This window comes from Rhinolophus sinicus, linkage group LG03 (assembly GCF_036562045.2).
Source record: "Rhinolophus sinicus isolate RSC01 linkage group LG03, ASM3656204v1, whole genome shotgun sequence".
NCBI classification, from domain to species: Eukaryota; Metazoa; Chordata; class Mammalia; order Chiroptera; family Rhinolophidae; genus Rhinolophus; species Rhinolophus sinicus.
Genome location: NC_133753.1, coordinates 183,846,188 through 183,861,222, shown reverse-complemented (window position 1 = coordinate 183,861,222; position 15,035 = coordinate 183,846,188).

The window sequence follows — 15,035 nt, the reverse complement described above, 5'->3', positions numbered from 1 at the left end:
CATGGCAGCCTAAGATGACTATGACAGGCATTTAAGTTATACTCTGTCTAAAGTATATCATCTAAGCTAGTTGGGGATATCAGCATGGATCTCTTTAACAATCAGATGCATGAAAAAAACAGTAGAAAATTATGCAAACATTATTGAAGTTTTTATTTATTTATTTTTATTTAAATGTGTAGGACATAAAACACACATACAAACATCTTTCATATGCTCTCTGCAGGCTCCCACTGCAAATCACTATAAATCCATAGGAGCTGCTAATATATATACTTTAAATACCCAAATGATTGCTATTCTGGTAAATAATTCACATATTAAAATAGCTTGCTTCACTATTTGCATATGTATGTAAAACACTTATGAGAAAGATTTGAAGATAACATTTGCTTTTGCTTTAGATAACTTGATCGTGGCTATACATATTTCATTATATTCCTCTGCCAATACATTTAAGATGCAAAAATGGAAAACCCAGAAATTTAAAATAATGCTTCAGGAAACTCCGTGTTTTTCATGAATTTCATACATCTTAATTCAGATTTGCCTTGAAACAATTACATAATATTTAGGTGTCTAATGCCTACAAATAGAAGATTACAAAAAAATTAGTGTTGAGATTAATGATATTCTCTGTCTTAGCTTTAAGATACTGGAAACCTGAATGCCGAGGGATCCCTCTAACTATTTTTATAATGTAATGTGAATCTGAATTGTACTTATTGAATTGTATTTTTACCCTATTGAATATCCAAAACGAATCACAGTTATCCAAGTTTGAGCTGCTTGTTTTACATTAGAATATACTAAAGTCAAGGTGATACCAAAGAGTTATCCATATTGCTTAGTGTTTCTTCCTCTACTCCACCCTTCCCTCCCCCCCCCATTTAAAAATATCTTTTCCTGACTTTACAAATACTGAAATTCAGGGTCTCATAACATAGAATATCAGTCTGCAAACTCTATAACATAAAAGCAGTAATAGTATTGTTCTGTTTTATGAGTTAATAATTTGATCCTAACTAACTAAAAATAAAGGCAATATAATAAAACTAAATATAAATCCTCAAAAAATAATCATATTTATTATTTAACTGCCTTCTGCAAGAATAGTGACTCTGGCAATTCAGATACACCAAAGAAAAGCCATAAAGTTGTTTTTTTAAGTGAAAAGGAATGTATGTATAAGAAAAAAGAAAGCATAATATATAGAGTTTGGTACTGTCCAGTTTCAGACATTCACTGGGGTTCTTAGAATGTATTCCCTGCAGATGAGATGGGACTACTGTACACCAAATTTCTAACCCATTCTTTTGAGATATGTCACCTATATCCAAAACAAAATACTATGATGAAAACGAAGTAGGAAATGTTTCTATGTTAGTGCTTATACATTCCATTACCATTTCAAATTTGTAAGCCCCCTTTAAAACATGCAGTGGAATATTATTAAGACTTTGAAAAAAAGGTAATCCGCCATACGTGAAAACTTGGATGAATCTGAAGGACATTATGCTAAGCAAAATAAGCTAGTCATAGAAAGACAAATACTGCATGATTTTATTTATCTGTGGCACGTGAGAATGAACCTTGTAGAAGCAGCGGCTAGGATAGTAGTTGTCAGGGGCTGGGGGACAGGGAAATGGAAAGTGGCCATTTGATGGATATAAAGTTTCAGTGACGCAAGGTGAATGATTTCTAGAGATCTGCTATACAGCATTGTGCCTGTAGTTAAAAGTGCTGTATTGTGCCCCTAAAGTTTGTTAAAATTAGGGGAGATCTCACGTATGTGTTTTTACCACAAGAAAATAAAACTCACTAAATTCTTATATAATGTATCTGTTCATTCTGTATTTTCTAGATTGTTGACTTCCCATCAGAATGATAAATTTAGTTTCTGTTAATAGTGATTACTATTTCATGTTAAATTAATGAAGATGAGAGTACCTAATTTGTGAGTAATACTTTTGTTTTTAAATGTTTTATAGTGCATTCATAAACTGGTATTCAAGATTATATATATATATATATATATATATATATATGTGTGTGTATATATATATATATATATAAAATCTTACCTTATATATAATCTTATATATATAATACATGATATATATTTTATATAATATATATATAATAAACCTTATATATATAATCTTACCCTACTTACACACACACACACATATATATATACATATGATAATTGGAGAGCTATTTGGCAACAATTCATAATTGCATTATCTTTTACATTATATCTTTGAAATTTAAATTAAAATTTTTCTTTTATTTCTGACATTGTTATTTAAACATTTTGTTAGTGGGAAGTCTTTCTTTTTTAATTTTGAGATTTAAAATTAAAGAATGATTACATCCACTCATAATCGATTTACATTTTCAAACAACATTTTAAACATAATCAATATATTTTTATCTTTCTGATGTTATCTTGCAATTGAAATAAGAATCCAGAAGGCAGGGATAGTCTCCTCATTTATAATTATGACATTATTCAATGGTTAAGCATAAGAAGAATCTTTCTTCTCCTTGTTAGGGAAGAGACAGTAAATCAGAACAGAATGCTAAATATGTAATTTTGATAGATTAAGTAGGATTAATATCTAGTCTAGAAAATGCTGTATGCTTGCACATTCAGCAGATCATTTGAGCTACAAGAAAGTTTGATTTAATATATCATTTATTTAACTTGTCAACTTTAAAACTTTTTAAGCTAAATCACTAAACTCCCAGTAATAATGAAGAATGAAGAAGAAACTACAAATGGATCATACAGCAAATTATTAACATATGCCTACATGTAATCAGCTTGGGACCTACAAATCTTTGTTATTCAGTGCAGGACAAGGGAACAATTCCATGCCAATGTGTCACCCTGTCCCCCTTCAGCCCAGTATAATGCTTTGTGGATGGTACCCAGTTTAAGTCCTCAGAAGAATGATCAAGGCCCATGGGCATAAATAGATAAAAAGTACCTTAATTGAACTACCAGTTGACATTGGGAAAGGAGCAGCCTAGTTGGGCACTAGAGTGACAAAGATTTGAGAAAGACAGACTGAGGGCAAGGTACAATGGGGAGATGATGATGATATATATGTATGTATTTGAATATATATATATATATATATATATATATATATATATATATATATATATGGAAAATGAGGCGAATTGTGAGTATTTTCTGCTATGTACGCAGCTTATAAAACCCAGGATGAGATTGGGCTGTGATTAGAGCTGGAAATGTCTGGTATGTGTTTCCTCCTCTAGCTGTCTTTGTGGAATACACAGATTCCTTCAGCTTTCTTTAAACAGAATTTCTCTCTTTGTTTTTGGATGAAATGTAGAGGCAGTTAGGCTCCACAGCAGAGACCCTGACACCGGGGTGCCTGAAGTAGTTTTCTAGTTCTGTTGTCTTGGCAATTTTCTTAAAGTTTCTGTGCCTCAGTTTCCCCTTTTGTAAAACAGCAAATTAAGAAAAAAATAACAGTTAATTTACAGAATTTTGGGAATACATTAAATACGCTTCTATTTAAACATAACATAATCTTCCAGGCAAGAGGTATGCATTTTAAAATACTACTTTGTTGTTTCACAAATATCAACAATCGTTCAATAAGAAATTATCTTTTATTTTTACTGATATGACAATATGTTACATAGACTACAAATCCAGGTTATCTCAGGAAAGACCAGCAGGTTCTGGGGTAGCAGGTATCCCCTAAGTATGTTGCTTTCAAGTACAAGCAGCCTGGTGCAGGTCCTCAGTGTGTGGTCTGTCCAAATCGGGCTGACACTGTGTCCCATGAGCCCAGAGGTTAGAAAGCAGGTAAGCTAGATTTGGCACACGGGGCTTTTCCACTCTGTGCTCAGTACAGCCAAGGAAATGTCCACCCCCAGGTCATTTATTGCAAAAGTATCTTAGATGAATGACCCCTGAAGTTCACAGATGGGTGCATGTCCCTGGAGCCAGGGACAATAGCACACAGTCCAAGAACTGCAGCCACAAGTGGGGTCCTCTAGCTGGTTCACCTTCAGGTGGCAGTCTTGTCTTTTTGTAGCAGATGTACTTTTTGGTCTTTTCCAAGCAAACTTTCAGGGTTACTACTCTGCCAAGACAGGTGTACTGCAGATGGAGTCTTCTTATTTTGAAATTCTTGGTAGTAATACATTCAAATGGATATAATGTGGATTCAAATTAATTAAAAAGTTCAAAGATATTAAAGTATGATAGTTCCCTGAAGGAAAATGAAGGTATTAAACACTTTAATTTCATCTGTTGTAAAAAGATGGTAAAAATACAGATTTATTTATTTTTACTTAAATAAAAATTATATGGTTGTGTCTATATCCAAAATTTGAAGAGACATTATTAACATACATGGTCAAAAATGACGTGGCCATTCCCAGGGTAAAAGCTGATATGAAAAATGTACATTAATGGAAGCAAGCTGTTTTAAAACTATTGATCATCTTTTAAAAACTTCTACCTACATTCAATATTTAGCATGTCCTTTAGTACTGTGTATTTTATTTTTGTTGCCATAATATGTGACACAAGAAAGTTAAGTTTATTAAACCCCAATGGATGTCCCCAAGTCCCTCCAAATATTTCTAATATACATGACTGTAATGTATTATAATATTCTATAATTCCAGAACATTGAAAAGGTAGGAAAGTTGTCTCCCAGAATTCAGACATTCATCTCTGACCAAAAAATTGGACTTGTAAAAATAATTTCCTTAACCAATCGTGAGATAATGAACATGAACTCAAACTTGTACTTACCTGAAAATGAGATCATTCTCAGGAGGAAGTAGGTTCTCTAACGAGAACGTTGTTTCAAAGTTGAATTTCTTTTGAATATAGTTAAAAATTGAATCTCCCAGGGTTTCATTCTGCGTGATACAGTCATTAGCTGCTGAACATTGATGCAATCAAATTGATGTCTTTGCATATACTTATAACACCAGATACAACCTCTTTACGTTTTCCTTATCCTTAGAAGAGGATAGGAGGGGAAGATGTATTATGTACATTGAGATTACTTCAAGTCTCTCTTTACAATGCTTTACATTTATATCAAATAAATTTGCTTGGTCAGGGCAAATTGGGTGGAATACGCAGACTTGCACAGAATTAAAACAGAAGTTGGAAAAACTTGGGATAAAACAAAAGCAACTGAAGAAATATATGTTCCTTAACAATAGAAAATAACATATCCATTGATGATATATCCAAGGGGTAAATATTTCTGGATGTCAATTCAGCAGTAGGTAAAAAGTTATATATATGTTACATATGTATGTTACATATATATATATATATCCCAAATTATTTTTCTTTTTTCACTTGTACAATGTGTTCTAGTGAATTAAACATAAGCATGTACTGTGTACAAATGTCTATAAAATCTTTGAGGTGTTTTATAACTAAAGACAATGCAGTAATGATACCAGTTTACTAAAGACCAATACCAATACTAAATTTATAATTATTGTATATCATGTTTCCTTCTTTTTATACTCCATATTTTGGAAGATCAAGGTCTCTTTCCTTTCTACACTAGCACCATATAAAGATTTTAAGATGATTGCGGGATGAAAAGGTGACCAGATTTGGGAGAATCACAGTGCACATAAAAAAGATATAGGAAAAGAGAACAGGTTTTGCTTTTCTCTTATTTTTTTATTTCTTAATTTCAACTCTATTTGCATTTCAGAATGGATGCATGATTCCTTAGGGCTCAGGGAAACCTCTGGAAAAACACCCAGAGCAGGACCATATGTGGTCCTGTTCAGGGGAAGAGTACTGGGAAGAATCTGAAGCCATAGGCTACTGCTATGTCCTGGAAATGAAGTAGATGTCAGCTGGCAATTACTCTGACTCACTGACCCACCATCTATGCTTATGAGACACAACTACATAATACATGTGAGATCAGTCTAAGAATCATATCCAGTTGTAGGCATCCTAACATCAGATGATAACTATTTGATTTATGAAACAAGTTTCTGGGCATTGTTTTCTTTCTTTTATAACGGGTAGAGAAAGGTGTTAATTTGTAACAGATGTTTATCTCCACTAATAATCTTAAAAAAGTTTCATATAAGGAACAACTGTTTTTGTTGTTTTATTTAGAACTCTTAACAGTGCAAAGAGGGATGTTTTATTAGTTCACCCTCAAAAAAGAAATCACTGAATTTTATAAAAACAAATTCCTGGTCTCCTATGATTTGAAAAATAAATTAATAAATAAACCCAAGAAAGGTATGCACTGATAGGGAATAAGTTGACTTTTAAGAATTCTCTTCCTCTTCTTAATATTTTCCTAATTTTATTGCTATCATGTAAATATGTTCTATTGTTTGTCTCTCTTGTTTTCAGGGGTTCCAATGAGAATATATACAGGGAGTGCCAAAAAAAAAAAATGTATACACATGGCTTGTATTCATCTTTTGCTATTGGTATGTATTATTACAATTTTAATACAGTTTTTTTTTTCCTTTGTTAAAAATGTGTATACATTTTTTGGCACCCTGTGTGTGTGTGTGTGTGTGTGTGTGTGTGTGTGTGTGGTGTGTATATAGTGTGTACATACACCACACACATGCACACACATATATGGAAAGAGAGAGAGAGAGAGAGAGAGAGAGAGAGAGAGAGAGGTTGATCTATGGTGGATCCATGCAGTCATTGCCTAGTGCCATCAATCAATTACGTAGACTTACATGTCCGATTTTCATGGCCACCACAAGTTGCCCTCACTGTGTTTCACCTTCCCTAATGGTACAGGGTCACCTTCCCTAATGACATGGCCTTATTATAGATTTTAGTGCGCTGCAGAACATAGTGCCTCACAGTGTTTTACTTCACCCAGGGTTATAAAAGCCTGTCGCTGTGAAGGCTCATTAAAGTAGCAGTCATGCCAACGACAAAATCTATGCCTATTCATCTGTCATAAAGCATATTTACAGACCACGAATCTTTGCACAGTTGTTTCTAAATCATTTCAAAAGTAGAACAAAGAAATAAACATGGAAAAATCCAAGGCTAGCAGTTTCTTCATCTTTTTTTCTATTCTCTGAACATCTCAAATATTTCAGATTAGAAAATAGAATTCAATCAAATCATTAAAATGTTACTATGTTTATTACTATGACCCTGAACTTGAAACTTAGGTAGTAAATAGGAAACTTCATATTCAATATATCAAATCTCAGGTTAGAAGTGTTTAGGTTTTCCTTTGTTATTATTATTGTTGTTGTTGTTGTTGTTATTATAATTTTCCTTGAAAGGATAGTATCAGAAATCCTTTGTTATGAAATACTATGTTACACTGCAATTATTTGTTTGTCTATAGCACAGTAAGAGGTAGAAATAAACAGTTGAAGAATATTATCAAAATATTTGTATCAAAAACAGTTTCATGGGAATGTGAGAAGATTAAAAATAAACTACTGATAAAATCATCTCACACATGACTGCACGTTAAAGCTTGTTCTACATAATTAAAAGTAGAATGACATACTCTACAATTTCCACATGTAATTAAGCCAGACTACTTACATTTAGATGTCAACTCTACAAATTTTTAATTTGGTGACCATGATTAAGTTAACTTTCGGTGCCTTAACTTCTCATTTTCAAACTGAGTAGAGTAATAGAAACCACTCAGAACTGGTTGGGAAGACCAATTAAAATGTTACAACATGCTACAAAGAGTCCTACCACTGTTCTTTTTTTTGTTTAAAAAATAGCTGTTATTTTAAAATTTGATATAAAGTACTATTTTTGGGTCCCATATGTGGATTAACCTCATGAGATAAAGTTCATAATATTGTCATTTTGCCAATTGTGGGTCATGAGAATGGAAGTTCATCTATCGTCCCCCCAAAAAAACTTATTGAGGTGAATGATGTTTAAAAATAAATAGAGTATAACTCATTGTGATAACCATTTCACATCAACTCAACATGCTATTCTTAGATAAAAAAAGACCAAATAGAAACACTAGAGAGCGCTCTTTTCCAAGAATTTGTGAAGCTTTTGAAGTGATTTGTGAAATAACTGTATTTGCTTCCAAGCTGAAAAGTCCACCCCAGTCAGTAACAACACTGGAGGAGGTCTTTACTCTCACACAGAAAGGACAATTAAAAATGTATATCAACACAGAATCTAAGAAATTGGTCAGGAGTCACAGAATCCCATTTGGGGGTTGGGAGTGGCAGTTCATTTATAAGAACCCTACAGTAGGCCTAAGCTATGGAAAATGACAAAACAAAACAAAATTAGACTTGATGGAGAGAGTAACTTTAATTGCAATGTATAAGATATTGTGTCCCATGGGTATTTCGGGTGATTAATTTGAAAAATCCATCTCAAGTGATAAAGAGCAAACTCGATAGGATGAAACCTCAGTGCAATTAATCTTACAAAATATATTAGTAATTATAATGATTTTAAATGGAGTAAAGGTTCCATGGAATTTTCTTGTCAGAACTTAACCAATACTACATACAGAAGGCTATTTTTTACACTCTCTACTAGAAACCCATCGTGTGTTTTAGGGAAAAACATAATGGAAACTTCCATTATGTAATGGCATGGAAACTAAGTGTAATGAGATTTGCAGTATAAAACTATAATGCTATAGCAAAGCAAAGATATTTAAATGATTGTCTAGTTGTATACGACCCAATTGAAATTAGTTTTTTGTATATTCCAGTAGCAATTCTTAGTGCTATCAATATTTATTGAACTGAATTAGAAATGCAGGTATTTGAATCCACGGCCACCTAATGACTAAGATGGTTGTCATGGGTAAGAGTTTGAGTGTCCTGGTTTTAGTAGGGGCCATACTGGAGCCTACCTGATTTTAAGTAAAACACTCATCATGGCATTTATAGCTCTTGATGAAATTAATCCACTGTAACTCACAAAGCCTATCTCATTCTTACCTCATTTTGAATCCCCCTCCTCTGCTCAACTGAGCATGTGTAATTGGGTGGTATTCTCTGTGTTTGGGCTAATGCTGTGCCTGGGAGAGCTTTATGCTTTGCTAGAAAGCCCCTTGCCCTCATTGTTCCCACTCAGCCTTGTAAGTGAACGACTTACATGACTCTTCTCATTTGAACTGTTCTAGCAACTTGCTTAAGTCTTGTCTCTGTTATTACACTTGCTTTATCCTGTCCTATATAATTATTTTTATTTTTATATCATTTTACACTCAATGAAAGAAGACACTTTGTTCACTATTGTCTCACTTCAGTGGTTAGCCTAGTGCCCTCTACATATCAACTTTTCAATAAGCATGTTTCCTTTATGAGCTGTAATTCCATGTTTCCCTGAAAATAAGACCTAGCCAGACCATCAGCTCTAATGCGTCTTTTGGAGCAAAAATTAATATAAGACCCGGTATTATATCATATCATATCATATTATATCATACAAGATCTGGTCTTATATTAAAATAAGACCAGGTCTTATATTAATTTTTGCTCCAAAAGATGCATTAGAGCTGATGGTCCGGCTAGGTTTTATTTTCGGGGAAACACGGTTCCATCTGCTTCAAGTGCAACATTACTTCTCGTTTTTACTAAGATAATGATGCTCTTAAAGGTCTTACTGCTAAAATGATTTAGGGAGGAATCAACAGCCTCTCTCATCATTAATTTCCAGACCTATATAATGTTCATATAGTAATACTGGCAAAGACACAAACCTGAGCAGGCTTCATACAATTCTTTAAAAATAAAATAAAATAAGAAAACACAAAACGAAGTACCGAACTGCATTTGAACAGACTCAGAATTCAAAAGATAACTATCATTCTCCTTTTTCATTTTATTTTGATTTTCCAGTACTGTGTTTAATAAATGTCTGTTTCTATATGCCGCTCGTTACTAATGCAGTGTTCAGTTCCATAGTCAATATGCTTCTGCCCTCTGCTGTTTTCTAGAAGTTTAACAATAGAACGTGTTTGCTTCAAATGCATTGGAAACAGGGTAGTGAGTAATGTGCTTACAGCAACTCCTTCCATGCTTCAAAACTACATCATTTAGGTGGTCTGGGATAGAGTACTATAGCTTGAATGAGAGTTTTTAAAATTAATATGCTGTAGTAACTAACTAGATTTTTCTCTCTGGGACTGCTAGTTATAAATCAAGGCTTTGTATACATATGATAAAGACTCAACACCCAATCCTCTCTCCTCAGAGTCTTTGCTAGTTTATTCCAGTATCAAATATTCTTTTTTTCTAGACAACTAGGGTCTTTTTTCATTTAATGCATTTAACTAATTGCTGAGTTACTCTATTTTGAGCACAGTGCCAAATGCATTAAATAATGGGCCCCTTCTTCCATCACTGCTTTGTTTCTTTTCTTTCATTCTGTTCTTTCTTCCTCTCTTTCACAGCACCAAATATAAATCTGTATCTATATCATCTATATCTATGTCTCTATATCTGGATAGTATATGAATACAATGTCAATACCTGTCTTCAGTCCTGTAAGGAAAGGTCAGAGAAGCAAACTTGTAAAATACCAATTTTCTTTGCATTTCAGGAGTGACACACTATTTCAAAGAACATTTTTATTGCATTAGACAGGATGTTTAGCAACCTTAATTACAGTTTCTGTGTGACTCGTAGATCAGAACTTTAGGCAGAATTCATTCTCTATGATAGGGGTTACACATACTATTTAAGAAATACTAGTGTTCTCACCTTGATTTCGGGGTAAATAAATGGTGTTCATACTACATTAAAAAATAAACAAAAAAACCTAAGACTCAAATATTTTGTGAGTTCAGGGGCTGGCGTTGGGTATCTCATGTATACTCAGTGCAATAGTTCTAGACACACTGTAAGTAATCAATATATCAGTTGTGTGAACAATTATTACAATTTAGATTGAACCCACAACCAAACTAACCATTTATTAATTCTCTAACATGCTCACACTATGCATCAATGTTTATAGAAATCATTATAACCTGAAGTTGATTCAAGAATTTTATTTTTTCCACAAAATGTAATCCATAGCATATATAAAAAAATATTGCTACAAGCTCAATGAGGATAAAATTCTACAAAGTGTGAACAGTCAGTAAATTCTTATAATAAAAAACAGACCATTGCTTAATCTCTCAGATAACAAGAAAATACTTCTGTGATTTAATTATGCAGATTAATTTCATAATCGTTATCAATCCTCCCCCTAAAAAACTAATAATTTATTTCACCGTATAGTCTTATACTGTAATGAATGTATGCAGGATAATATAAAATTCTAATAACTTTTATTAACTTTATCTGAGGTATTTTCACAATGATTTAGCAATAATTATAAGAGAAATTAGCCAGGTTAATCTTCAGTTCCGGCAATATGGCAGACGCCATTAATAAAAAGAATAACACATTTAAAAACATTATCAAAGCTGAGACATTCTTGATTCTTTGTAAAGCAGCAAATTGCAATTAAATACTTATATACTCAAGTCATAACCCTAATGACACGCATGACTAGAAAAACAAAAACAACAAAAACCTCTCCGTTAGCACAGAGATTAGATGTAAACAATCATCCATCACCTTTTTCTTCCTAGGCTCTGGGTCTCAGGATGTTTAAAACCACTGGACTTCATGGTGTTTTGGGGTTTGAATAGACATGGTTCACTCCGGGTGAGAACATCTGCTCCTCCCCCCAAAACTGATTTTTAAAGTATGAATTTTATTCTTGACTGATTCTCCAGAGACTCATATTAGAAGAGATTTTTCACAGAAAAGTAAGCTTACCAAATGTGAGCAAACATTAAACGCGTCATTAAAACCCTGTGGAAACACAACCAGCCATGACTGAGTGAAGTACAGGTAGGAGAAATGCCTGAAAATCTGACAGACTGCTTAAGAAACCAGGAGATTAGAACGTGAGAGTCTATCTGCATGTCTCAGATGAATCACAGAAGAAGAGCTGAAGAAGAAAATAAAGACTTAGTAGTTTTAAACCAGCAGCAGAAATAACAAGTACAATACACATGAGACAACAATTTACTGTTCACAAATTTGTCTTCCAAAAAAAAAGTTAGATATTCTTCATGAAGGTGGAGCTAAAATCCATTTTGAAAAAGTAAAATGCAAGAAGCTATGGTGACGAAGTAAATTTGAATATGTGTGGGTTATCTACAAATTGATTTTCTAATATGAAGAATAAAAAATTATAAAACTATAACTCAGGTAAATATAGCTTGTAAGTTGGAGGGATATGGAGATATGAGTAGATGAATGTTTTGGAGAAATAGAATGTATAATTCCAAGCTAGCACAGCTAAAGTGTTCAGAATCAAGAAAAAGCAATTGAACTAATAGATGAGAGGGAAAAATCACAACAAGTAACCACCACTAAATCAGATATTAAAAATAAATAAAAACATTCAATAATCAAAAATATGAAAAGATTAATTATACTCTAGGAAACTATTATTTTTCAGATTTGATTAAAATGTTCACACAATCTCACTATTTGCTCTTCATGAGCTAAAATCATAAGTGAACTGAAGGGTAGAAAATGAATTATTTCAGGTATCATGTGACAAGAAAGCTTTTACCTAAACAGAGCTACTACTTCTATACAGAGGAAAGTATTTTAAGGTAAAAATAATTATAAAGGATATAAAATAAAGCATAAAGAACTTACCCCTATTTCCATAAGATTCCCAAATGTGCAGTACTAATTAGGAGGGAAATTAGGAATCCTAATTAAGGACTAACAATCACATGGTTCTGAGTAACCCACTTAAAACTTCTTTAAATTACATTTTCCTCATTGTCAAAATAGGGATTTCTATTGAATTATCTCAAAAGTCCATTTACATTTAAGCATACATAACTCAGCTCAAGCAAGTCTTTATTATTTATGCTGCTTGTGTGCCCAAAATGAATAGCAATAACAGATAACGATAACCAATCCCCAAACCTTGATGTGTACTTCTTATTTCTCCAATGAAAGCTTTTAGAGTAATCGCTAATTACCAAATTTGACTGCTATGTCTTTAATATCCACTCAATATTTTTTTCCTTTTTAAAATATCTGCTTGGGATAGCACTTATAAATAAAAAGTAAGCAGTAATATAAAGACAAAATAGCCAAAAAATAAGCTACAAAGTCCGTAATTATTTTATCATTTTCATAATACAATGAATGGTGATTCATGTACTCATTCAGTAAACACTAATTGAAGCTAGTTGAGTTTAATTTTTTTTTTCAATTAAAACTTGTTGGGATAACAATGGTTAGTAAAATTACATAGGTTTCAAGTGTACAATTCTGTAATACATCATCTATATATCACATTGTGTGTTCACCTCCCAGAGTCAGTTTTCCTTCTGTCACCATCTATTTGATCCCCTTTACCCTCATCTACCACCTCCCTCCCTCCTTACCCACTGGTAAACACTAAACTATTGCCTGTGTCTATGAGTTTTTATTGCTTTATTTGTTTGTCTTGTTCCTTTGCTGCTTTCAGTTTTATATCCCACACATCAGTGAAATCATATGGTTCTTGACTTTTTCTGTGTGACTTATTTCACTTAGCATATATGCATTTTTGGCACCCTCTGTATAAATAAATGAAATCATAATACACATGCCTATGTTATTTTAGTACATTTTGAACATTTCTTACTCATTTCCTCTTTACTCTCATTTCTCCCAGTCTTGTCCCTCTGTCCTCTGTCACATGTTAAATAACTGATTTATATCCTTCTTCATGATCATGTAATTATTTAATTGTATATCTTTGTCCTGTGTATTTTACAAAATAGGTCATATTGCTTTCAGAACATTGGAAAATAACAATGGGAAAATATAAGCAGGGTAAATAATTTCCTAATGACATTACAAACCTTGAAGGTAAAACATATAAGGATATGCAATGTACGTTTATAAAGAGCAATACTTAGACTAAAAATGATTTTTGCTTCTGAAATTTTATATATAATTATAGATAGATATAGATATATATTGATATATATATACTCATATGTGTGTATATATATATATATAACTTACAAGATATATATATTACTTTAGACTTTCTCATTAGATAAGGAGAAAATAAGTTCAAAGTAGTGTTACTAAAAGCATTTGGCAAATGTAATTTGTAGTAGACTGGCTCCTCCCATATTAGCAAAGTATAATGGTACCTTGATTATCACCATATGACAATGTCAATGGTTTCCCACCAAAGCACTGTGACAGTCAAATAAATAGGTAGAGTAAGTATATAGTGCATATTTGATAAATTGAGTAAAGAATTCCCTAATAATAAGAAATAACTTTTCAATTATTCTTCTCTCCATCTCCATCCTTAAGAGCTTCAAAAATAGTTCTTCCTGGCTCTTCTTAATATGATTTTTAAGCCATTCTATTAATAGCACTGATGAAGAGAAAAGTTTTTGCACCACTCTTAAATTAGGAATACGAAAGAGTGATATTCCTCTGGCATTTTTTTAGCATTTATATAATTGAATGTACTATGTGCACATGGCATGATATTGAATAGACCAAAGCTTGGGTTACCTCCATTTGAAAAAATTTCTAAGGAAACAATAGCTTGATAAATTGGGGGGAAAAAGCCTAGAACATATCTCAAATATTTTGTAAAAATTCAAAAATGTAAAAAGGATATGGAATATATAAATTAAAACTGAGTATTGACCCAATTTCCAATTTAAAATGATAAAGAGGAGCCGAGGGCCCACAGTCTGAGAAGTGTAAATTTTTAAGATCTTGAAGTAATTGATACCAAAAATATCTTTGTTTAAATGTAGGAAGAGGCACCATTACACATTATTTAACATGGTGAAATCTGTTTCAAATTCTAGTTCCACCGACTATTAACTTCATTACATTTAGCAAGTAATTTAACTTTTATGTGCCTCAGGTACTTCTATAAAATTGGGGGAAAGACCGTGCCAAATATATAGAGCTATTGTGAGAATTTAATTGGGTAG